Source organism: Triturus cristatus, chromosome 9 (assembly GCF_964204655.1).
Source record: "Triturus cristatus chromosome 9, aTriCri1.1, whole genome shotgun sequence".
Taxonomy (NCBI): domain Eukaryota; kingdom Metazoa; phylum Chordata; class Amphibia; order Caudata; family Salamandridae; genus Triturus; species Triturus cristatus.
In genome coordinates this window covers 206,348,920-206,376,223 of record NC_140592.1, presented here as the reverse complement: position 1 = coordinate 206,376,223, position 27,304 = coordinate 206,348,920, and positions in this window count along the sequence as shown.

The following is a 27,304-nucleotide window of genomic DNA, read 5'->3' as shown; positions in this document are numbered from 1 at the left end:
CAATTCAAGGCTTTGAAAATCGATTCTGGGAGAAATTTTGCTGGAACCCTGAAGCATTTGATAGGGGATCTGATCTTAGCGTGGTCACTAAAAGCAAAAATGTTGGTCTCAATGTGAGAACAAAATTAAAGCAATGGCACAGCTAGTTAAGGCTTTTTGAAGTAAAGCAAGGCTGCATCATATTAGTATACCTATATTTTCTATAGTATCGCTGACATTATTACAACATATGTCTTTTTAACGAAAGTGTGAGTTTGCAGTCACATACATTTATGATTGAGCAGTGGCATGTTTCCTCTAGCCCTCCAAATAGATATTGGTTACCATTTGTGTGGTATAACGCGTATGACAGAGGCAGCACTGTTCATTGTTAGCTAAGTACTTTGGACTTAGGTGCATGTTTCTTAGAGATCTTTATCTATATGGCTATGATTTGGGCATATTTATCACGACTGTTCAGATCATTTGTTTTTTTGATAGTGCCATTGTTACATTTCTGTATTTTTGTTTTTGTCCATGTCTGTTGGTGGTTCTTGACCCCACTTCCACATCCTTACATTCCACAAAGCAAAACAGATTCATTGATTGTTGAAAGTTTGCTTGTTTTTTCAGAGCGGGGCTCCCTTCCCTGAGTTGTAACCAGGTTGAAGTGGGCTTACTTGTCCTTCAAATTGGGTGAGTGAATATATCTTTAAGTATCTCAAAGGACTTAAATATTTTTTGTCTGAGGCATTTATAAGAGAATTATCCTCATACAATATAGTAATGATTTGGTACGATTTTAGAAGTCAGAATGATTATGTCTTTCTGTGTCTCTTTTTTCTAGACAAGTTCCAGTGATACTGAATATGCATTTGGATTACTGGTTTCGTATCTAAAAATTATTCTTATAATTTTGCACTTCACAGCAGCAGCTTTGTTCTTTTGGTCCTGAAGAAAGCCAGGCATACTTGTAAGATGGTTAATGGCTGAAACATGTCAACCTTTTTTCAATCTAGTAGCTTTTCAATAGATTCTGCTTTGCACTGCTTTTTATCTCTGCCAGTACAGATGAGCTAATACAATTTATTTTCATCTGCACTAGGTAGTTTTAGCTTCACACAGTTCATTCACTCACTTTTTTGCGCTGCACCCTCACATCACTATATTGCTCTTCTTTGGAATTTTGGTATCCGGATTTCACGCATAATTAAAAACATCCCTGAGCTCCCACCTCTCAGTGGGGTGGTTGTAGCCCCAGTGGGACTAGGTTTCCCACGGGGAGAAGAAAGCCCAAATGATGAAGCATGTCACCTTTGGTGAGTGAGGGCATTCGTCCTAAAAAGGGATTGCTCTCCTATTAGGTTTTTTGTTAATGAGACACAGATCTACTTCTCATCTTTTTCTTTGAGCCATTGCTTTAAGCTTGTTTAGACCTGCTCTAGATGGCACACCATCTGTCTGAAAGGTAAAATACACAACTATATTAATATGTTCGATTTCCAATGTTTCTCGGAAGCATAGGATATCGTAGTTTGTAACCAATCATGATTATTTTGTTCTGGTTGTAGCCCGCTATGTTCCAGTAGATAGTTTTTAGAGATTTCAAGTCTACTCTCAGCATGACAGTTTCTTCCTGAGTGGGGGGTGAAGTAAGGGAACCCTGGAGCTTATTTGAAGATACAGTGAGTCAGTTGTATGCTTTGAGATCACTCAATGGTGCATATCTATTTCTACTGGGCGGGAATGGACTTGCTAAAACATGCTGGGATAAAAAATGACACAAGCCCTGAATTGAGAAATCCGTGTGTACCTTTGGGGTTTGTCAAACTGTCGAACATTAGGCATTATGTTCAATAAGTGCTTGATCAGTCGTTGACTAATAACATTTATGACTATACAGTCCCCACGATAGGTTTTGGGCTACAACCCACCCAGTTTACTCGTCTGGCCATATTACTGTGACCATATTGCTTAGGTTTACCTAAATAAAATTTAGACAGCCAGTGTAAAACCTTGTCCATCTATTGTCCTGTGGATTTCTGCTGAATCGGTTTCAGTTTGGGGCTGTTGACTAGAATAATAACAAGAGGGCAAGCTGCTGTTAGCAATTCTAATCTTCTGCCTTGTACAGGGTTCTGGGTCCTCTGAGAATTCATAGGGCCATGGTCTAGGACTGCAACAGCTCCACTGGTTTCACTTCCATTAATACCAGCACCATTTTTAACGGTCCCCTCTCTCTCCAGACGACAATCCTCTTCAGGTGAGTTAGGATAAATTATCAGGGTTTTATTAGAGCTCACAACTACTGATTGCCTTCGGGTATCAGAGGAAACATCCAATCTCCTGTTTGGTAATGTTTGCAGTGAGTGGATTTTATCCCGTGAGTATGGTATTGAATCAGTAAAATGGATGGAACGCCAAGGTAGTGACTGTGAATGGGTTAGATTTCCCTTATGTGCCCTTCCATGCCCAGATCACACGGACCCCAATTCGGTATTGAGGAGGAGCTTTAGACTCTCCTCTATGTTAGACAGTTTGATCATAATTGGCTGCAAGGGAGTATTGAGGGTCTGCTCCAATTTTTGGTACAAGGCATCTCTGGGAATAATTGCATGTATGTAGCCCCTAAAGTGAATCAAAGGAGATGCTTTTGGGAGCTTTAAAAGGTTTAGTAATGGGAACTTTTTTAGCCATCCCCCTTTTTCTCTTGTCCGGGGGTTCCACTATAGTTCTACCATCTGTCCTAGAGTCTCCCTTCCGGCAACTGGTGCCCTGAACCGGCACCTGGTGCCCCTCGTGTGAACCCCTTTGCTTTCCAAATAAGAGAAAAAAAAGCTCAATCTCCTGCAAGACAATCTATGTTTTTGAGATCTTGCACAACAAGGCCTGGGCCTCCTCCACTGTCACAAACAGATGGAATTGGCTGTCAATGAGAATATTCGATTTGGACTGCTAGACCAACAGGACTTGATGCCCCCCCCCACTATTTTGAACTTCCTGATGAGACCCTGAAAGGCCTTTTGGCGATGCCCTGCCATAATAGACAAATCAGAAAACACCCTCATGTAGGCATTGACATCAATAGCAAACGATTTGTTATGAATTGCCGTAGCTAGAATCTGTTCCTTAATACTGAAGTCAGAAAAGTTAACCAATATTGTACGTGCGTATTTCGCATCAGCTGGCTGATGAGCTGAAACCCTGTTTTCCCTCATAATTGTCAAATCAGCCAGTGCATCGGTTAGAATGTACTTTTTGACCAACTACTCAATTAACTGCAGAACACTCTGAATGGTCCCTAGAACCTCGCTACCCTCCAATAACCCAATAAATCAAAGATTAGATTCCTTTAATGATTCTCCATCTATTCAACCTTGCTCTCCAGATGGTGAACCTTTATTTGCTCATTCATGTCTTTATTAATTGACACAACTTTATCCTCCAAGCTTGAGATTCTCTGCTTGGCTTCTTGGATACATTTCTGTAGCTGCACAAATCTCTCCTCAGCTTTCTGCCAAAATAGTCTGCAACAATATTAATAATTTTGGTTGCTGAGGGCCCGATTCACAGAACTAACTTAAGACAAAACCCTAAACTTACTACTTTTGGTATTCACAGAAGTTAGGATTTTGTCTTAAGTTTGTCTTAAGACAAACTTAAGACAGACTTAAGACAGACTTAAGTTAGGATTTTGTCTTAAGTCTGTCTTAAGTTTGTCTTAAGTTTGTCTTAAGACAAAATCCTAACTTCTGTGACTACCAAAAGTAGTAATTTTAGGATTTTGTCTTAAGTTAGTTCTGTGAATCGGCCCCTGAGTGAATAACCAGTTGCAATATTTAATTTCATTATCGATTTGCTGATCTTGAGCCAGAGAGACTGATTTTTTGGGAGCTGCACACTCCCTCCTAGTTTTTGGCCCCCCTCACTGCATCTGACAGCCACCTGCCCATCTTTCTGGCCCATTTGACCACTATCCCCTCCACCTATAACTTGTTTACTCTGATTTTTATCTTCATTGAGTAGATTAGACAATAGCTTTTAGAACAGGGGATAGTCTTTGGCCTTAACTGCTGGATTTATAATAGAAATAGTAGTTAAATCTGGATTTGTGATGCCAGATTTCTGATGTAACCTCAAGAATACTTCTCGCTAATCCCTAGCCTGTGACTTGCTTGGGGGAAGGTCAGGATTCACTCCAGCGGAAGTCACCAGCAGGGTCTAGGACAGGTCCAGTTTAAACTGGTTAGTTGGGGTCTTCAAGCACTTCTAGAAGCATGTTGTGTCCTTGTAGCTAAAAAGGGGGTCTTCTAATTGACACTTGAAGTCTAGTTCTTTGTCCTGGTTGCACGTGGGAGGAGCTCTATCCCTTAGAGTTCACCCTACAGGTATCAACAGCAGGTGCAGTCCTTTTTCCATCTTCCACAGTTCCAGTAGTGTTCTACAAGGGGTGCTACTTTTTTGCCTGGCAATAGCCTGTGAGTGTGGGAGGCTTCTAGCTCCCCTCTAACCAATATGGAAAAAATTCCCTGGGATAACGCTAACCTGTGTGCCATATTGCAAACAATCCCACAGTGCCCCTTTCTACCTAAAATCGAGATGGCAAAATCTGTTCTTTCCCTGTGCAGAGCTCCTGTGCCTGCCCTAGAGGTGTGGCCAAGGAAACAAGCAACCCCTCCTCTGTGCTCCTTTAAATCCATTTTGGAGGGCAGCTCCTCTCCCACTGGGATTTGTGCCTGGCTGACTAGGGGGGGACAAAGGAGGGGGCAGGCCCTAATTTTAGCTGCATCTACCCGTGACAAGGTTGGCCTCCTTTAAGTTTTTTAAATCCAAGGCACTGCCCAGATGGTCATCCTGTCGAAGGAAAATAACACCTCCCACACCAATACCTTGGTCTCAGCTCTGGGGAAATTTCACACCTTATCAAAAGGGCTATTCAGCTTCTGGGTAACAGTTGTAAGCTTATACAAATAGGCTTCTATAGGCTATAGGCAGTTAAAAAAATAATCTTTTAAAAGTACCTTTTACAAGCCTGACTTTACCAATAGATAGAGATTGTAATAAATATTTTAAAAAGTCCAAGAATTAACTTTTTTGCTAGGTCCCAGGGGGCAATAACATCATTAATACTAATATTGTTTCCAAATGCTTTACTAACCCTGCTACAGTGAAACTAACTTTTAGGACCTTGTCACTCTAAGGGCATGTTTACCTTTGAACTTTTACATACATGTCGTACTCATAAATACCATGTAACCTACCTTATGAACATGTAAGGCTGAGTTATGTGTGACTTATTAATTTTTAAAAGGAGAGTTTAGGCATTTTAAAAAGGGTTATTTTGCAACTTTAAAACTGCACTGTTGCTGCAATGGTGGCAAAATGTGTGCTGCAGTCCAACAAGGCCATTTAACTTACAGGTCCTGTGAAGTATGTGTACCACATACTAAGGACTCTGAGCCAAATTAAATATGTCAACCAGCAGTGTAGCTAATTTGATATGCTTTTAGGGGCCTGGACATATATACTGGGCATTGGACAGCAGTATCGAAGTGTGGAAAGTCCAAAACCCAGTAATAATATCTGGCAAAATTTTGAATTGACCATGCAAAATCTGACATTTTCTTACATCCCACAAAAACAAAGTAAAACACAAGAAGCAGCAGCCATTCCCTTGGCAGCTCTTCCTAATTTTCTGCTGAAAGGATGTGGAAAAGCTCTCTGTTTTGGCTCTGTAAAATCTAATCCTGGGTGGAGTTCGCGGAGCGGAAATCAGTGAAGTGAAAAGTAAACTCTGCTGCGCTACGCGAAGCTCCGCGAGCAGCGGAGTGCTTTCGATAAAGGCTGTTTGTGGTGATTTTCAGTGCCAGGTGCTTGTCCGCACTGTGCATTCATCACCAACAGCACCATGCACAGCACAAGTGGTCGCTGCCTCCTTTCTGCCACTCGAGTAGATTTTTACTCGGGCGGCAGCATTCTCAATGTAAACAGACAGTTTCTCAACGTGAGCAGTCAAGAGCATATACGACCACTCGGAATGAGAAATCTGACCGCCCGTGTTGAGAAATCTCCCTGGGAGGTTGATTTTCCAAGCTCGCGCTCGCCAACTTGATGTTGATGATCACGAACGAAGAAAAATCTTGCCAGGAGGTGGATTTTCCTCACTTGCGCGCACCAACATTACATTGACGAACACCTTTTTCAATTGTTGAAGGTGCACCGGGAAAGAAGTCAAAATCCTATAAGTGAGTCCATCGAATTTCTTTATTTTTCATCATAGTAAAAAATGGGCATCAGAACGGGAGCGAGGAAAAAAACGCTGCAACGCAAAGTGGAGTTTTTCAGAACTCTGCGATCTCCGCGTACCGCTGAGTGCGCAAAACTCCACAAACTCCGCGAGCAGAGCGGAGTTTACCGCCAGACTTAATAAAATCCAGTCTCACATCATCTTGTCAAGTCCACTCACTGTGGGAAGCTAGACCACCTCAATATTATTAGGCCTACCCTCTCATTCTGCCTTTGACAGTACTGCTATTCTGTCAAGCTGATGCCCAGCCTTTACCCTGGTACTTGGGGAACCCTTCTCATCTGCAGATACCACTTGGAATAAAGCTCACTCTAGCCTAGCCAGAGAGGCAGCCCAGCTGGTGAACAGCACCTCTAAAGGCCAAGAAGGTGATGTGACCAATCTTGCCTCCCCGGTCAGTCTTCTGTCCCCAAATGAGGGCCAGTGCAGCCCAAAAGGCAAGTAACCAGCAGAGACTAAAGATAGTTGTCACTGTCAGGAGCCAAGCCTCTAACCATCTACTAACTGATAGAAGTTCCAATCTGGTGCTTAGAGTAAGCCTTGCTTCCAGCAATGGGGCGGGCAAGAAGTTACTGACTTGTCTTGAGATGCCATCGGCTTCTTCGGTTTTTCAGAGTAAGGGTCAGGTGCCCGTTATGGGTCAGACACCCTCTTGCCACTCGCACTTCTGCCCTCTCAAGCTCTGTTCCCTGCGAATGAGCAGGTGCCTGGCCATCCAGGACTTCCAAAGTTGATAAACAGTCCCCCTCAAGTGCGACACACTCTTGTGGCGTCTTGGGAAGTTCAGGCAGTCTGTTTAGCCCAGGTCTGATGTTTCCTGTTGCTGTGAGAGTACAGGAAACATCTTTAGTTAAGCTGTTGCCTCAGCAGTGCTGGTCTTGCAGTCCTCTCAGAGTAGGTTACCTCTGGCTTGCTAGTCCTCCTACTGTACTTGGCCTCTTGCTCCTACCCTTTCCTCTCCTCCAGGGCCTCTGTACCCTTTGCTTAGGGACAAAACTCCCCAGAAATATGGGTTTTTGGGGTGCCATGGGCAGTCGCCCCACCTACCTGCTCTTCCATGTGTAGAAGCTCACTGCAAGGATGTAGCCTAAGGAAGGAGAAGACTGACAAGTGCTCTCCTCTGGTCAAGTACATCTCCCATTCCAGGGATACCAAGGCCACAGGGCAGGCAAATTCCAGCCATCGGCATTATTTCCCCTGTAAACCTCTCCTGGCAGACACTGATTAGTGCAAAGCAGCCCCCCAATACTATGATTTTCCTGCCACCTGTTGCCTAAACTGAGTCTCTGGCTCAGCTCTACAAGGTTTGTTTTCACCACCCATGGGTAAAAAGAGTGAATTTAGTTCCAAGCAGCAACACTTGAATGGAAATAAAACATGCTTTTGTAGCTCCAGAGAACCCCAACCAATACATAATTGAAGTGGCGTCAAAGCTTTTGGGATACTAACAGTTACTATACAGGGACCCAGGGGCACAGTAGTAATTAGAAACAAACCTCTTCCCTTTTCTTCAATACCACACACACAAACTGCACTAAAGAAGAAAACACTTTAACTAAAAAGCATATTTTGTTTCAACAGGTGCACCTATTGCCCAGCACACCAAAAATTATCACAGAATATGATAAAATCAGCAAAAAGGCATGTTGCGAACAACAAGAATAAAATGAACATTTTTACCATAGTTAAAATGTCATCTAACAACCTAACACCATAAAACCTACTTATATGCACTGCGCTAGGAGAGCATGGAGTAGTATAATGTACATCTAGATTTTCTTAGGGAGAATGAGCGCACTGCATACCTGTTTGCAGCCAAATGCTGTTATTACCAGGAATCAAGGAGGCTGTGTTCCCTGTGAAAGGCAAGCACATGTTGCATCAGCTCCTCTTGGATTTGAGGTTGCTATAATCTCTCAGTAGAAAGTGCAATACCACAGCATCTCTGGCAAGTAGGATCTTCTCTGGTAGCATTTTGCTTAAGATAATCTGGGGCATAGGACATTTCCTCACAAGTGGCAAAGTGTCAGTCCTTTTATAATATATCTAATCTGAGATGGAACTTCCAACATCACCTTCGGAATGTTCGATGTAACCAATGAGTATCAAGATGCTAGTCTAAGACTGATCCTGTTAAACAAATAAGGTAAAAATACGACAATTCAGACTACACTGTTTTGGCTATCGGTCTTCGTTTGACCTTGAAATTGAGATAACAAGGTATTTGTTACAGGCTGTTATCGCATTGGTGTCTTGTTGATGTCTGTTAGTGATGTCAGCCTTAGGGTGGGCATTCCCAATTTTTTTTTACCTTAACCCTCCTATTTTGCTGAATTTGATTTTGTTGGTCTTAGGACTCTGCACTTTTTTACTGCTAATCAGTGCTCAAGTAATTGTGCTCACTCCCTAAAATGGTAAAATTGGCTTACACCTGATTGGCATATTTAATTTACTTATAAGTCCCTAGTAAAGTGGTATAGCATATATCCAGGACCTGTAAATTAAATGCTACTAATAGGAATGCAAAAACAACAATTGATGGACAGAATGCAGAACAATGTCATACATTCACCCCAGTACAGAGATCTGGGCCTAAATCCATCGTTTTTTTGCTCACCATGCCATTCCAGTTTGAACCCAGCCATATGCAAATCAGTCTTGACCCTGTGCCCCATGGGAACAGTCCAGCCCGAACTGCCAAGCCAGGTCCTCCCTGGACTGGAAACAAGCATCCTAGGACCGGTTTCCGGCTTTCAGCCCTCGTCAGCCAGGATAGCTTGATTCCAGTGGCATGGAGAGCAAGGGACTCACGTCTGAGCATACCCTTCCCACTCGGGGTGACAAATGCAAAAACAACAATTGATGGACAGAATGCAGAACAATGTCATACATTCACCCCAGTACAGAGATCTGGGCCTAAATCCATCGTTTTTTTGCTCACCATGCCATTCCAGTTTGAACCCAGCCATATGCAAATCAGTCTTGACCCTGTGCCCCATGGGAACAGTCCAGCCCGAACTGCCAAGCCAGGTCCTCCCTGGACTGGAAACAAGCATCCTAGGACCGGTTTCGGGCTTCCAGCCCTCGTCAGCCAGGATAGCTTGATTCCAGTGGCATGGAGAGCAAGGGACTCACGTCTGAGCATACCCTTCCCACTCGGGGTGACAAATGCAAAAACAACAATTGATGGACAGAATGCAGAACAATGTCATAAATTCACCCCAGTACAGAGATCTGGGCCTAAATCCATCGTTTTTTTGCTCACCATGCCATTCCAGTTTGAACCCAGCCATATGCAAATCAGTCTTGACCCTGTGCCCCATGGGAACAGTCCAGCCCGAACTGCCAAGCCAGGTCCTCCCTGGACTGGAAACAAGCATCCTAGGACCGGTTTCGGGCTTTCAGCCCTCGTCAGCCAGGATAGCTTGATTCCAGTGGCATGGAGAGCAAGGGACTCACGTCTGAGCATACCCTTCCCACGTGGGGTGACAAATGCAAAAACAACAATTGATGGACAGAATGCAGAACAATGTCATACATTCACCCCAGTACAGAGATCTGGACCTAAATCCATCGTTTTTTTTGCTCACCATGCCATTCCAGTTTGAACCCAGCCATATGCAAATCAGTCTTGACCCTGTGCCCCATGGGAACAGTCCAGCCCGAACTGCCAAGCCAGGTCAGGTCCTCCCTGGACTGGAAACAGGCATCCTAGGACCGGTTTCGGGCTTTCAGCCCTCGTCAGCCAGGATAGCTTGATTCCAGTGGCATGGAGAGCAAGGGACTCACGTCTGAGCATACCCTTCCCACTCGGGGTGACAAATGCAAAAACAAAAATTGATGGACAGAATGCAGAACAATGTCATACATTCACCCCAGTACAGAGATCTGGGCCTAAATCCATCGTTTTTTTGCTCACCATGCCATTCCAGTTTGAACCCAGCCATATGCAAATCAGTCTTGACCCTGTGCCCCATGGGAACAGTCCAGCCCAAACTGCCAAGCCAGGTCCTCCCTGGACTGGAAACAAGCATCCTAGGACCGGTTTCGGGCTTCCAGCCCTCGTCAGCCAGGATAGCTTGTTTCCAGTGGCATGGAGAGCAAGGGACTCACGTCTAAGCATACCCTTCCCATTCGGGGTGACAAATGCAAAAACAACAATTGATGGACAGAATGCAGAACAATGTCATACATTCACCCCAGTACAGACGTGGGACCCGTGCTCACTACGCCACTGGAGTCAAGCTATCCTGGCTGATGACGGCTGATAGCCAGAAACCGGTCCTAGGATGCTTGATTCTGGTCCAGGGAAGACATGGCTTGGCAGTTCGGGCTGGACTGTTCCCATGAGGCACAGGGTCAAGACTGATTTGCATATGGCCATGTCTAAACTGGGGTGGTGTAGTGGGCAAAAGAACGATGGATTTAACCCAGATCTCTTGACTGGGGGAGAATGTATGCATTGTCAGCATTCCGTCCATCATTTGTTGGTTGTAACGCTTTTCGCCCTAAGTGGGATGGGTATCCCCAGACGTGGGACCCGTGCTCACTAAGCCACTGGAGTCAAGCTATCCTGGCTGATGACGGCTGATAGCCAGAAACCGGTCCTAGGATGCTTGATTCCGGTCCAGGGAAGACATGGCTTGGCAGTTCGGGCTGGACTGTTCCCATGAGGCACAGGGTCAAGACTGATTTGCATATGGCCATGTCTAAACTGGGGGGGTGTAGTGGGCAAAAGAACGATGGATTTAACCCAGATCTCTTGACTGGGGGAGAATGTATGCATTGTCAGCATTCCGTCCATCATTTGTTGGTTGTAACGCTTTTCGCCCTAAGTGGGATGGGTATTCCCAGACGTGGGACCCATGCTCACTACGCCACTGGAGTCAAGCTATCCTGGCTGATGACGGCTGATAGCCAGAAACCGGTCCTAGGATGCTTGATTCCGGTCCAGGGAAGACATGGCTTGGCAGTTCGGGCTGGACTGTTCCCATGATGCACAGGGTCAAGACTGATTTGCATATGGCCATGTCTAAACTTGGGTGGTGTAGTGGGCAAAAGAACGATGGATTTAACCCAGATCTCTTGACTGGGGGAGAATGTATGCATTGTCAGCATTCCGTCCATCATTTGTTGGTTGTAACGCTTTTCGCCCTAAGTGGGATGGGTATTCCCAGACGTGGGACCCGTGCTCACTACGCCACTGGAGTCAAGCTATCCTGGCTGATAACGGCTGATAGCCAGAAACCGGTCCTAGGATGCTTGATTCCGGTCCAGGGAAGACATGGCTTGGCAGTTCGAGCTGGACTGTTCCCATGAGGCACAGGGTCAAGACTGATTTGCATATGGCCATGTCTAAACTGGGGTGGTGTAGTGGGCAAAAGAACGATGGATTTAACCCAGATCTCTTGACTGCAGGAGAATGTATGCATTGTCAGCATTCCGTCCATCATTTGTTGGTTGTAACACTTTTCGCCCTAAGTGGGATGGGTATTCCCAGACGTGGGACCCGTGCTCACTACACCACTGGAGTCAAGCTATCCTGGCTGATGACGGCTGATAGCCAGAAACCGGTCCTAGGATGCTTGATTCCGGTCCAGGGAAGACATGGCTTGGCAGTTCGGGCTGGACTGTTCCCATGAGGCACAGGGTCAAGACTGATTTGCATATGGCCATGTCTAAACTGGGGTGGTGTAGTGGGCAAAAGAACAATGGATTTAACCCAGATCTCTTGACTGGGGGAGAATGTATGCATTGTCAGCATTCCGTCCATCATTTGTTGGTTGTAACGCTTTTCTCCCTAAGTGGGATGGGTATTCCCAGACGTGGGACCCGTGCTCACTACGCCACTGGAGTCAAGCTATCCTGGCTGATGACGGCTGATAGCCAGAAACCGGTCCTAGGATGCTTGATTCCGGTCCAGGGAAGACATGGCTTGGCAGTTCGGGCTGGATGTACCCATGAGGCACAGGGTCAAGACTGATTTGCATATGGCCATGTCTAAACTGGGGTGGTGTAGTGGGCAAAAGAACGATGGATTTAACCCAGATCTCTTGACTGGGGGAGAATGTATGCATTGTCAGCATTCCGTCCATCATTTGTTGGTTGTAACGCTTTTCGCCCTAAGTGGGATGGGTATTCCCAGACGTGGGACCCGTGCTCACTACGCCACTGGAGTCAAGCTATCCTGGCTGATGACGGCTGATAGCCAGAAACCGGTCCTAGGATGCTTGATTCCGGTCCAGGGAAGACATGGCTTGGCAGTTCGGGCTGGACTGTTCCCATGAGGCACAGGGTCAAGACTGATTTGCATATGGCCATGTCTAAACTGGGGTGGTGTAGTGGGCAAAAGAACGATGGATTTAACCCGGATCTCTTGACTGGGGGAGAATGTATGCATTGTCAGCATTCCGTCCATCATTTGTTGGTTGTAACGCTTTTCGCCCTAAGTGGGATGGGTATTCCCAGACGTGGGACCCGTGCTCACTACGCCACTGGAGTCAAGCTATCCTGGCTGATGATGGCTGATAGCCAGAAACCGGTCCTAGGATGCTTGATTCCGGTCCAGGGAAGACATGGCTTGGCAGTTCGGGCTGGACTGTTCCCATGAGGCACAGGGTCAAGACTGATTTGCATATGGCCATGTCTAAACTGGGGTGGTGTAGTGGGCAAAAGAACGATGGATTTAACCCAGATCTCTTGACTGGGGGAGAATGTATGCATTGTCAGCATTCCGTCCATCATTTGTTGGTTGTAACGCTTTTCGCCCTAAGTGGGATGGGTATTCCCAGACGTGGGACCCGTGCTCACTACGCCACTGGAGTCAAGCTATCCTGGCTGATGACGGCTGATAGCCAGAAACCGGTCCTAGGATGCTTGATTCCGGTCCAGGGAAGACATGGCTTGGCAGTTCAGGCTGGACTGTTCCCATGAGGCACAGGGTCAAGACTGATTTGCATATGGCCATGTCTAAACTGGGGTGGTGTAGTGGGCAATAGAACGATGGATTTAACCCAGATCTCTTGACTGGGGGAGAATGTATGCATTGTCAGCATTCCGTCCATCATTTGTTGGTTGTAACGCTTTTCGCCCTAAGTGGGATGGGTATTCCCAGACGTGGGACCCGTGCTCACTACGCCACTGGAGTCAAGCTATCCTGGCTGATGACGGCTGATAGCCAGAAACCGGTCCTAGGATGCTTGAATCCGGTCCAGGGAAGACATGGCTTGGCAGTTCGGGCTGGACTGTTCCCATGAGGCACAGGGTCAAGACTGATTTGCATATGGCCATGTCTAAACTGGGGTGGTGTAGTGGGCAAAAGAACGATGGATTTAACCCAGATCTCTTGAGTGGGGGAGAATGTATGCATTGTCAGCATTCCGTCCATCATTTGTTGGTTGTAACACTAATAGGAATGCAGCACTTATTATGCCAACCACTTACGTAGTCCCTTGAATCAAGTCCTAGGTCTGAATTGCAGCCTGATTTGTCATTTTATATGGCTATTTCGACTTACCAAAATAAACCCCTTGCCAAACCTTGTTTGAATTGGAATGTGGCCCAAGTGATTTCCAGTGGATGAGATTATTTCAAGCATTCCATTCATCACCTTCTTGTTGTTGCATTCAATGTGTGGCGGGTATTCCCAGACATGGGTCCTGGGCTCACTGTGCCACTGTAACCAAGCTATACTCGACTGAATAGCCCATAACATGGGCAAATCGAGTCCTGGGTTGCTTGCGTCCTGGTTCTAGGAGTACCTGGCCTGGCAGTTCAGACTGTACTCTTCCCATTAGGAGCAGGGTCAAAGCTAATTTGCATTTGCCTGTGTTCAAACTGAGGTGGCATGATGGGTGAAAAACAATGGATTGGGAGGTGGCCCTGGGTGATGTCCAGTGGCTGAGATTAATTCAAACATTCCATTCATCACCTTTTTGCTTTTGCATTTGATGTCCTAATTGTACCAGGTATTACCAGGAGTGGTTCCCAAGCTCACTGTTCCACTGGAACCAAGCTATACCCAGCTGAAGGACCATAACAGGTGCAAAACAGGCACTGGGTTGGTTATATTCCAGTTCAGGGATGACCTAGCCTGGCAGTTTGGACTGGAATGTTTCCATTAGGAACAGAGTCAAGGGTGATGTGCATATGGCTGGGTCCAAACTGAGGATGCATGGTGGGTTACAAACAATGGATTGGTATGCAGCGGTGAGTGATTGCCAGTGGTTGAGATTAAGTCAAGCATTCCATCAATTACCTTGTTGTTTTTGCACTTTTAGAAAGTTGGCATTTCTCTGCCCTAACTATTTTGTGCCTGCAGCCTGTTCTTGGGTCACATGATTGGGTATTGTTGGCAGTTGGACTTTGTTTATTCCTCTTAGACTGCCACACAATAGAATGAACTGCCTAGATGGTCCAATGCTGGTAGGATAGGGGAAGGCGTTGGGCACAGCCCCACTTTTAAATCAATGGCTGTGCCATCTCACTCAAAAAACGTGTCACCCATGCATTGTCCATGCAGCATTACTTGAGCTAGAGCAGAGGAGGGAGGAAACTTCAAGCACTTTAAAAGGAATTTCCTAGAAACTTCTCCTACTTCAAAGAAGGTGCTAGGTATGAAATAGGACCATCAGATCCACTTTTCATTTCACTTTCTGGACCTGCAAACAACTCTCAAAGGACTGCCTGAAGCTATGGCCGGATGTGTACTTCAGAAGACTACTTTGCAGCACCTGGAGTAATATCTGAGGCCAGTCCTGCTAGTTAGGCAATTCCTGCTAGTTAGGTGATTCTACTTCTTGAACCCAGGACAACCAGGGTGACTTCAAGGGCTAGATCGCTGGCCTCCGGATCAGAGTGTCAGGGACAGAAAAGGCTCCAACCATTTTGAACCGGCACCTGGGCTCAGTCAGAGTGGGTTCCAATCTTCCAACTGGTGCCTCCTGAGTACAGGACCCTTGGAAGTGGTTCTAAATGTGCACAGATAGCCAAAGGCCAAAACTTGGGACAGAGAAAGGTCTTGGCTAAAAACTGATCTGAGAGCCGATAGGACCCGGGACCAACCCGCTTTTCTATCCTCACAAGGCATATTGCAGTGCGGCCTGATGTTCTGGAATCTAAGGTGCACTCCTATTACCACTGCCACAGAATGGACATGTTGCCATTGCATGTCGAGGTTAGTAGCACTATGCACTCAGGCACTTATTGATGAGAACTGATGCATCACTGTGGCAAGACAGCAATGTATCAGAAAACCTTGCGCTGCAGTACGAAATTTCCAAATGCATTGAGTGCGCCGTATTTACAGTATGGCGTACCATGATGTAAGGTTGCATGGTGCTTAAAAAAAGAAAATTACACTTCCATGTAATGACTGCTGCAGAAACAATTTAAGCATGTCCAGCAAATGTGATGCTAGACTGCTTTGTTGCATATACAGCAATGCCAATCATCCTAGTCTCACAATTAAATGCATCATGCATCAAGCATTCATTAAAAAGTGATGCATTTGAAGAAAAGCTATTTCCCCTTACCTCAAAAGGGAGAAGGCAGAAGAAGCCAGGGTAACAACACCAGCAGCCCCAGTCAGGAGGAGAATCAATTTCTGATAACAGAGGTGACAAAGTAAGAACATCAATGCTTTGCCACCTCCAAATTGCCATTAGTGAAAAGAGGCCATTTGACAGTGCATAATGCACAGGACTGATTGTGCCAGGCAAGCTAAAAGGATAGTACCAGAGTGCAAGAAGCGCTGCAGAGTGGGTGGCAGGAGTTCCTGGACAGTCCATGACGACCGACAGGACCAACAATACCTATAGGGTAAGTAGTAACAAGGGACAATATAACAAAAAATGTCATGCTCTGCAGTGCAGCAAGCTACATTCCTGAGCTGCACAGAGCTGAGTGTAAGCGAAAGGGATGGAATTGCTCACATGTCCAAGTCATTTAAATGCAAGTCAAACTGCCCAGTTAAATGTTGCACAAACAGCCCAGTCCAGCTCCGTCAAGTTTGCCCAATCCGTGTGTGATGTGCAGCACCAGTCCAGGGGCACCTTTTATACTGGGACTTGCAGTGAAATGTATAACATTAGTGACCAGGGCTACAAGTCCCAAAATACAAAGCAAAAAACCTGGACTGGAACACCACATAATGCATGGACACTTGAACTCTACCAACCCTGACTTTGACATTGCACCATAAGGCTAATGTGTGTCGTGGGGCCATGCAGCCAAATCAGCACTGTAAAGCTCACCTGAGAGGGTTTTCAGGTGTGGTGTATGTGAAGTAACAACACATAGGAAAATGCAAAGAGCCACATGTACAATAACTAGTATGAAACCACATTTCACACAGCTGTGCCGATGTGGAGGGTGAGAGCACACAGGTGTCGGCTGCCATGGTACAGACCACCCTACCTTCTACCATGCACAAATCAAAAATGGGGATGGGGTGACTGCAAGTGATGCACACCAGAGGACGATGAGTGTTTGTTGGAAGAATACATGGTGTATGAGCCTGGTGGACCCCTGTTAGTATAATGCAATGCAGGTGTGGCTGAGCATAATGAACTGGCACAGCGTCTAAATGGGGAGACATTGCATGGCAATGAGCTGAGAAGTGATGTGTGTACTGAAAGGTACCCTGAGTGATACTCATACACTGATGTGCCTGATAGTGTCACACTGGTGATGCAGCTGCAAAGGGATACCATAGAAGAGGGCATTGGTGTATCATATTCTACATTTGATGTGGACCTTGGTAAAGATGTAGTACTTGTCAGGAGGAATTTTGAGAGGGAAATGTATGACTACGCCACATATGTCAAAGCAGGAGGATGTCAAACAGGGAATTTTGAAGTGACTCAATGACATATGTATCCTTGCCGATGGGCAGGTCTTAGTGATGTTTGAAGGGTGAGATGTATGAGCCTAGTTGAGTGGCCAACCTGGGTAGACACATGTTGCAGGATACCATATCTACTAGCAGGTGGGCCACTGCTCAATTGCAAATGGTGTCTCAAATTGGGGGTATTGGTGTCACATGAGAGTCAACTAGAGGAGTTTTAGAGAAATCATGTACAGGTTCAAGTGAGTGGGCTGAGTTAAGCGATGTGTGATACTCTGCAGATAAACAAATGTGGCAATTTCAATAACACATGACCAAAGCTACATCACATATCCAGCATCTGTGGGCCGAGTAGTAGTCACAGGCAAGGCAGGCACCCTGGTGACTTCATGCAATGTGCACAATAGTGGTGTCAACAAGTGAAACTCCATTCAGTATAGCCATCAGGAAAAAGAAAGGCTTTCACCAAGGCAGATGGGGACCTTACTTCAACTCACCCTCCCTGGGAGGGCAGCCCAGCAAGTTGTGTACCTGTTTTGCAATGAGTGGTATGACACAACATATCACCCTTGTCACACAGTGCTCCTGTAAACAATGTAGATATAATTGTCTTCCACTGGTGAGTGGTAGGAGTTCAGCAGCAAGTGGTAGATGATATGCCGTCTGGGATGGGGACCATTGTGAGCACCCTAGAGGGTGTCCATAGGTGTCTCAGTCCCAAGAAGGACACCTCTGAGGCGATCAAGGCACCTACCCTTAGTTCCATAGAATGGAACAGTGCCAGGCTGGTGTTATGAGGCAGAGACAACAACAACAGCCCTGCTAATGTGACACTAGTGAGGCTGCCACCCAGCTGGGGGCCATCCGCAACATCCTCCAATCTATGCAGCAGAAGCAGGGCTCCTACATTGCAACTATGGGTGCCTTCCACCATGACGTAGTTGCCTTGCTGAAAGGACATCAGGCCCTTTTGAGTGCTGTGCTGCCCTCCTTGCTGGCACAGACAAATGCTGCCATATTCCCTGTACCTGGTATGTGTGTGTGTCAGATGCCTCCTGCGCAAACACTACTACCCGTAGGAGAGGCACAACACACATCAGAGGAGGAAGATGCGGACTTCACCAATTTCTGGTGCCGATCTAACCAGTAACATTTGTCTCTCCCTCTTGACCAGTTTCCCATTGGACCTGTATTAATTATCATGCCATTTCCCTTGTCACCTGGTACTGTCCCGTTTTTTTATGCCCACCCATTAATCTGATCCATTTGCAAACTGTCGATGAAGCCTACCTTCCTAAATAACAATTTGGACCTCCTTACTGAAATACTCCGCTCTTCGACATGTCACATGATCTGTATCCCCCATGGACTCTGTCTGGACATCCTTTGGCTCTCAATGTTGGGGTTTTTGCTGCAAGAACTGCTACTGTGATTTAGCCTGTTAACGCACCTGTAAATAAATGCACTACACTGAACTTGTGTTTTGTAGGTCTGTTGCAGATAGGATTAACTAGACCAAGGTGTATGTGCAGACTAAAAAGGCACTTCCTACCATCTCAAGGAAATTGTGCTACCGTCACTATCACATGCTCTTGTTGGACAAGGTCAAGCATCATGGACATCCCCTGTCATGGCATTATGTTGCAAATCCCTTTGAACTATTGAATCTCATGGTGCTACAATAAGCATCGGTACCCCGAGTGCCACACAGTAAGACAGGCCAACTAAGCACATACTTGCAGAACTGCAAAGATTGGGTTCTGTGAAGCATGTGAGCCACTAATACGTTTTCACACATCCACAAATATCTTTCTTATCATGACAATCTCATCATGCACAAATGTCAGCCTCAATGCTTAAACTGAAGATATCCTATGAGTACTATCATAATGCATGCACCGACAATATGCAGATATCTATGGCCCGCTCACTTCTGTATAGCACCATATCTATGCCACTCAAGAATATAGAAGCTCAATGCTACACCTTGGATGTCATTAAGCATGAACTGCAACTACTAGTACTTGGGATCCTGGGTCAAATGATAAATGGTGTAGTAAGACACACTGGGATATGTAGGGACATTGTGTCTCTTTGGCCCCGAGAGCCCTCGCATGTCTTGAGTGTCAGTGTAACCACACATGACATTGTACTACAAACACACAGAACAATATAGAGGAGCCCCAGCACAGATCCAGGAACAAAGATACACATCCCCAGGGTAAGAGGAAATATGAGACTTGTGACATTCAAACTTAGCAAGTAAACTGCCAAAGTCACAAGCAAGTTGTCAATGCCAAGGATGATTGAGGTTATCTAGGCAGGTAGGGACCACGTAAATAATTTACAAACAGCTAATAACAATGGCCTCCTACTACAGTGGCGCTGGGGTGAGTGCATAAGTGGCAGGCATCAGTGTGTGTTCCAGCACATCCAGGAATGTGTAATCTTCTGAGACAGAACCATCATTACTATACATGCAACATCTCGTACACACACAGTAAAACAGTATGTAACAATCTGTGTTGGGTTGTGCGTCAATTCATATGAAGAGGAGCACCCACAGTGCATAGAGAATGATGAAGAGTACTTAAGTGACTTAAGTATGAGGTACACTGACTCTTCTCAAAAGGCCTCACACAAAGTTACACATAACTACAAATAATGCAGGCAATATTTTGATCATTTAGTCAACTCATCCTAAGCAATGATGACAGCACTTCAGCATTAAATGATTACAAAGTTGCGAAAATAGCAAACATATGTACTTATTAGAACTTTATACTTACAAACTAAATATATCTATCCTACACTAACTTACTATATCTAATTTAAGCCTAAACTACCTTAAGCTACCTATCTGACAAATACTACCTAAATTAACTAAACATACCTCAAATTATCCTATAAATTTATCACAAAAGACATGTTAGACAACAACCCCCAGGTCCTAGATGCAAGTCACCAGAGGTAACCTATTGATGTGTCTCATTCCAACGTTTACCAGGTGTGGGATACATGACATGCCTCATGAACCATAGGAGTTGCATGGAGATACCCCCACAACACCAATGGAACACCTCCCTTGCACACAGTGATTCTACACTGCATTTTGGCCAGCATTGCATTGCTCTGTACCTTTACCCCAGTCAAAGGCACACAAAGGGGATTTGCGTGTTTTAACATGTGTAACTTGGGAGTTTGCATTACATGTGTATCATGATGCATGGTGCATGTATGAGGCACACCCCTCATACATATGGCCCTATCTCTGTCAATAGGCGCAGAGATGGCAATATTGTCATCCATTTCGTACTGTCTGTAGATCAGTTATTTACTTCAGTTCTGCTTGCCAACAAGTAGTCCATTCCCATCTTGACCATTGTGGAAGTGGTCATTGATGATGGAGAGCCTGAAGATGTAGGCATCATGCCCACTCCCAGGGTCTTTTGGCAGCACATTTGTAAACTTGCCCCAATGTTCCACAATCTCTTGGATGTTGATATGTGTGCTTCAGGTTCCTGTATGCTGTGGGGGAAACCAGTAGCACATTTGTACAATCCATGGCAACCCAGCTTATGTGGATATCCAGCAATAGCATTGCAACCTTGCTTGGTCTCCAGCTGCAGTTGTTGTGTCTTAGAAAAGAGGAGTTAACGGAGTGTGAGGTGGATGATGGCATCTAGGACAGAGGGTAGAAAGCAAGAAAAAGATGGCTGCAATATTTCTGCCACTCTGGCTGTTGTGATCTGACCAGCATGTGGAGTACAGATGAGGGCTGATGCCTTGCCGCTATCTGATTCAGCATCTGTTTTATGGACTCCCTCCTGAGTTGGTAATAAGTGAAGACTGTGGTGAGGGTGGTCTCCTCGTAACTCCCAGCTGCAAAAAGTAGCATCTCCATGGCACAGTTGAGCTTGCCAAACAATTTTATGTGGCTTGTCTTCATGTACCACAGCCAATGTGTACTCTCTAACACCTGGGGTTCCAATGAGCAGAAATGTTGATGCATTTCATGCTCTGTGCACCGCTTGCAGATGATGCGTCACACATTGTCAAATCCATTAATATCAGTGTATAGGCTTTACATTGGACTTTATGGGGGAATCTCTACCTGGAATATATTAGTCTCTGCGTGCCGCAGCTGGTTCAGGAGTAGGTATTTTCCAATGGAGGCCTGAAAAAACAAAAAAGAAATGACTGACATACATCTGTTTGTAAATATGGAGTACTACCTGCGCCGCCATTGCGTCAAAATTAGTTATGCAATGGCAGCACAGGCCTCTCATAAATAAGCCCCTTAGTGCACTCATGTAATCATTGTGCGTGTTATAAGCATCTTAGCCCCCCAAGCACTGTGTGCTCATATCATTATTGTGCCCCAGTATCACAACCCATTTGTGCAGAACTATCTCTGCTTTGAGTACTGAACAATTGAGTAGAGTTGTACAATGTTTTTGCACCCCTGAGCATCTTGCACCCATCAATCTCCATTTGTGTACTGGGCATGTGGAGATTTGCAGAGATCTCACAGTCTCTTGGCAATGCTTAGCGAACGTCTTGGGCGCAGCTGTATTTATACTGTGCCTACGACCACAAGGCGTGCTTTGCCTCAAAGCACTGAACCACAAGGATCCTTCGTCACGTTGTTGCACAATGACAACGTAATACTTTCCTCACTTTGGATGACAAAGTCCATCTTCTAGACTGCAGCATCCCAGTGCAACTCACAAAGCTCTGGATCAAGATTCCTGTAAAAATTTGAAAAAGAATATTACAACTGAAGGTATTGTTTTTAATTACATGTTTGCAACAACGCTCAGGTGCGGAGGAGTGCCTATAGTCAAAGGGGTTACTACATAAAGAGAAACTGAGAGAATAGACTATTAGACTCTTATGTTTAACACACATTTGAATTGTTTTATGTTATATATTTGACACAGTGCTGGAAATATTTGAAAGCCTAAAAAACTTGAAAGGTTGAGAAATTGTGTTGTATATCAAGGAGACAATTGTATACTTAGAAGGGTGTGTCACTCAACATACTCTTTAACAAGAATAGTCAAAGAAACTTTCAAAAGGCAACAGCATTGCAAAGGTTAATGGCGTATATTATTACTGTGCCTCATACTCATGTGTATATATGTAATGATAACATATGCTAATGCTATGTACCCTGTGTCCTTCAGGGAAACATCGAAACCTGTTGCCTTTAAAAACACCCAAACTCATTAACCCACAACCCAATAGTTGAAGATCAAAGGCGTGCCTTCATACGAGACAGAGCTGATCACAGGTAGTTAGCACATTCACATGGTAGGGCGGAAACACAAGGGGTGGTGTTGGACTGACCATATAATTGCCCAATGATTGATGACTCTTTTGCTTACATTTCAAGGTACGACAGCTGCATACATTGAGGGAACGCCCACGCTGACTACTCAGGACTATCTCCCCTGTACCACAATTATCTTGTTGATCTTTGCATTACAAGAAAGAAGGTAGGGTTTTAAGAGTTGGCCCATATCGTCTTTGCGAGGTCACTCTGTGGGCTCAAAGGTAAGGTTCACAGTAGGTCTGACCACCTGACTGCAGCAGATCCAGCTATGGTCATCTACTCAGCAGCAAATGATGTTCTGCAGTTCTTCGCAGAAGGGGCATCCGGGCTCGTGGAGCCCTCATCAGCTACAGCCTCCAGCCTCATCCCGCTGGAGTTTTTGGACTTTCATTAAGAGACTGAGTCTTAATGTGGAAATCTTCACTGCCACTTCATCAAGAAGCTCCCGGACGACGATGATGCCTCCTTGAACACTGCCTGCAGTCTTGCCCCACTGAACTTCTACCTTTGCAAATATTTTTACCTGAAATTTCTTTAAGTCCGAAGCTAAGTGGCAACTAGGCCAAATCCTCTCTTTTATCCAAGTTGCGCTCCGTTGTGGTCATGCGTCTAGATGTCCGTAGCTGCCACTATGACCTTTAAGGTGCTAGTTATTACCTTAAACTTTAAAAATTCATTACTCCACTTCTACTGATCGATGTTTGTTATGGTGTCAAATTATTTATTAAAATGTACTCTATAGGCCAGATTTACAATAACGGACGCATCCCTGCATATAAGCAGGGATGCACCAGTTATTTTGCGTGACGTAAAGAAACCCTTGCACCACCATGGATACGCCGCACTTACAATGCGGCGCACCGCGGCGCAAGGATAGACAGATGCGTCATGCATCAGTCGGCAGAAAGGTGAAGCAGTGCTGGAGTTGTATCGCAAGCACAACGCATCTCCAGCACTGCTCATGGGTGGCTTATACTTGCTGTGCTGCATCACTCCTTATGCCTGCTACAAGTAGGCATAAGGACGCAGCTGGGTCGTAAAAGTGAATCTTGTAGATTTCACTGAGTCGCTTTTACGAGGCTTCCTTGCGACGGAACGCCAACCCTGCATACATTATACTGGACGCAGGTATAATGTAGCGCAGGGCTTTACAACATGACACATCTCCCTAGATGCGTCACGTTGTAAGTATGTTGCATAGTGGTGCATTGTTTGACACCGCTGCGTCACAGAAGTGATGCACTGGTGTTGTAAAGATGTCGCAAGGGGCTTGTAAACCTGCCCCTATGTTTCTAAATTGGTGTGCCATTTTTCTTTTGTTGTGTTTTAACTTTTTTACATTTTGTGTGCTGCATAAATACTTTCCACATTGCCTCCAAATTCAGCCTGACTGTTTTTGTGACAAGCTACCAGAGGGGGTTAAGTACAGGTTAATTTAGTGCCTTTAGTGGTTCACCCTGACGGGGATTGTAGCCGTTGCTTAAACAGGGTTACCACCCCACTCACCCAACAACCCAATTTCTCACAATGTCTATATCTACATGACAACACTTTCCCAAGATCTTGGAAAGATAAGGGCAGCCATGCTGATGATTCAGCAAATATACAGAAAATGGAGTCTTGGCCTACTTAAAATGGAGTCGGGCTTTGTGAATTTAAGTCACCCTCAGACCAATGACAGGGACGCCAAAACTGTGATCATGTGGAAGTAACTACTACCCCCTTCAGGAAACACCAGCTTACTTTCTGGGTCCACGTCCCAAAGAAAGGGTATAAAGGCCTCCTCTGGGTAATTCTCTCTCAAGACTGTGCTAGTCATGCCTCTGGAGTGCACGCAGTTAATTCCTATTGCATGAGGCATGAGCACTTGTGTGCCGGAAGTCAAAAGACTTACCCCTCTCAATGGACTTCGTTCTCACAGGGGACCCACTTTCCTCACTCTCAGGAGTAGGCTTGAATTCTTTCTCCCGGTCAGTAGTTTGGGGTGCTGTAGAGTTTTCTTTTTTAGACTTGTTGCACACCTTCTTTCCCTTGGTTGTGTCTGGCGTTTAGGGTGTGCTCCAGGACATTGTTTGCCGTCTTCTTGTTATGGCCACCCCCATGATCGTTTTTGGCACCCTAGTGCATACCCACACATCAGCTGCCTTTCCGAGCTTTCTGGTGTCAGTCAGCTTGGGGTCCACTGGTGGGTGGTGTAATTACACAAGATGTGCTCTGACAAATTACATTGCCCATCATAAGAGCCAACAGAATTGCACTTAATATAGACCTCTAGTGTTTTTATTGAGATGTCCACAAAATCTTATTAAGCTTATTCCTATTTTTTGTGTGTGTCCCAGTATTTTTTCCTATACTCGTCAAGTGTGAGATCAAACTTCTGCACTATTTAATCCTTTATGTAGGTTTATGAGTCAGTTTCCCCTTTCTCTAGAGTCAGGCCTAGGGGTATGTCCCTCCCAAGTGTAGATACTAACTCTCACAAACATTCTCCCAGTTGCTTCTGGCCCACCATGCACATTTTTAATGCTCTTTAATAGGAGGGAAACAGTTTGTCAACGTCATCTTCCATCATCAAGCTTGGCACTACCTTCTCCAGGAAGTGAGGGGTATGAGCCCCCTTCCACTGTAGACACTTTAAATTGCTGCCACACTCTTCCCTGGACAACAGGCAATAAGTTAGCAAAAAGTTGCTAAGTTCCAAGTTTTAGGGTTAGGCAGGAGAAGTACACTCTGAAATGAGACAAGGGTTCCAGAACCGCAGGAACAGCGCTTAGGGGCAAGGACTCACTCCAACCGAAGTCACCAGCAGGCATGTTCTGAACAGGAGCCAGTAAGGCAAGGACCATAGACTGTCATCCTAATACTTGTAATATGATTGACATGCTGCTGCCTTTAGGGAACCATTGGTGACTCATTTTGAAATTTATTTCGATTTAAACTTTCATTCCTGATTCTAGTGTCTGATTTTCCCCACAGGCTATTTTTCAACTGTGCTTTACTAATACAATTTCTCACATTATCATTGCTGTTGAATCCTCTCCCTCTACCATAAGAACTACCATTTCATCTAGTACAAATTGCACACTATTGCATTGTGCTTAAAACAATTTGCATACCACAACCGGCACCACCTTGACCATCGGTCTAAAAAAGCTTTGGTTGTGCCACTACAACAGCCACTACAATACTTTGTGTGGGCAAGGATTTTGTTTAATGTATTCGCTTGTCAAGACATCACACTTTGTTGAATATGAGCACTAGCCTCTGAGGTGATCCCGAACTGGATTTAGTGTTGCTCTCATGAAATGTGACCAAAACTGGTTTCTGGGGAATAAATATTCCATATCCCAATTATATTTAAACATAAGTGTTAAAACTGATAAATACGATAACAATGTACACCTTGATGGATGCATGAATAGCAGTGGCAGTACAAATAAATGCGATATCAATTTAACCTCTAATCTATGCACGCGCAATGATGTCAATACTAGTAAGTGCAATGCCAATGTACACTGAAACCTATGCACTCACAGGGATGTCAATTCCAGTAAATCCAATGTCGATGTGTACCGTAACTTATGCCTGCACAATGACGGCAATCTCAGTGAATGCAGTGTTGATGTACGAAGTAACAACTGTACATGAAATAATGAGAACATTGGTAAAAATGATATCAATTACCACCATGTTGCACATGCATGCACTCATGAACTCATATCAATGCTATCAGATTAATCGGAGATGACCTTCCCATCAACTCCAAGTCAGAGATTCGTGGTCAGAAAGGCCCTTTGACCCAAACCCAAGGCTACCAATTGACAGGTCACTGGTGGGGTTACACTTAGTCAAAGACAAACGCGCACCCAGAGAAAACCCTGATTGATCCCATTGATAGGTAGTCACACCACAAACTGGTTCAGAGGAGATTGGCCCCATTAAAACACAATTGGCCAAAAGCATGCGTTCCCAAAATACCACAAAGTTAGATGCCACATGTAGTTAGGAACACTCAGCCAAACAGGGCACGACATGTATACCGCATGAGGTGATCACAAAATCACCACACTGAACATCTAGACAGGCACACTCTGGCCCACTCAAGCTCTTCCCGAAGTCGAGAGCCATTTGTGTCACCCTTATCCGATGTTTGTAATTGTTGTTAGTGACTATGATGCTTTTCAAATAAGGTCAAAATGCTTTATTGCACCCATAAAATGCATATATGTGCATCAAAAACTTCTGCACTCTGACACGGTCTTCAGATGTGCCTCTGTTGCTACTCTCCCGGCCACTGCGTTTAATTAAAGAAACTTGTTCCTGTTTTGCCAAACACCTCTTCTCTTCTCATTCATTTAAGGGAAATTCATATTCAAGCATCATAACAATTGGGGTAAGCCTATTAAGAGGAGCTTTCCTTTGCAGTTTTTCTTCTGCCCTCTGTGCTATAGATAGGGCTCCGGAGGAATTTGTGGAGTGTTACTCTGCTGAATTTCGTAGAGTTACTTAAAAACTCAGTGAGATGCCACGAAGTTCCATGAACAGCAGAATTCCGGTCCATCGCACTGCTTATACATATTTTTAAGGCCAGGAGCTTACAGAGTATATGGCACTACTCGGCATGCCAGAGGGCACTGCTTCTTTCTGCTGCTCAGTTTTCTAGTAGGTTTTCTATTCAAGCAGCAGCTTTTGCAAAGAAAGCGGCAAGTTTCTCATTGTGAGTGGAAGTGACCTACAGCGACCGCCCACGTTGAGAAACCTCACAAGTAGGTGGTCTAGCACTTGTTTTTTTCTCTCATGCTTCACAACTTAACATTGGTGAGCTGCACGTGAG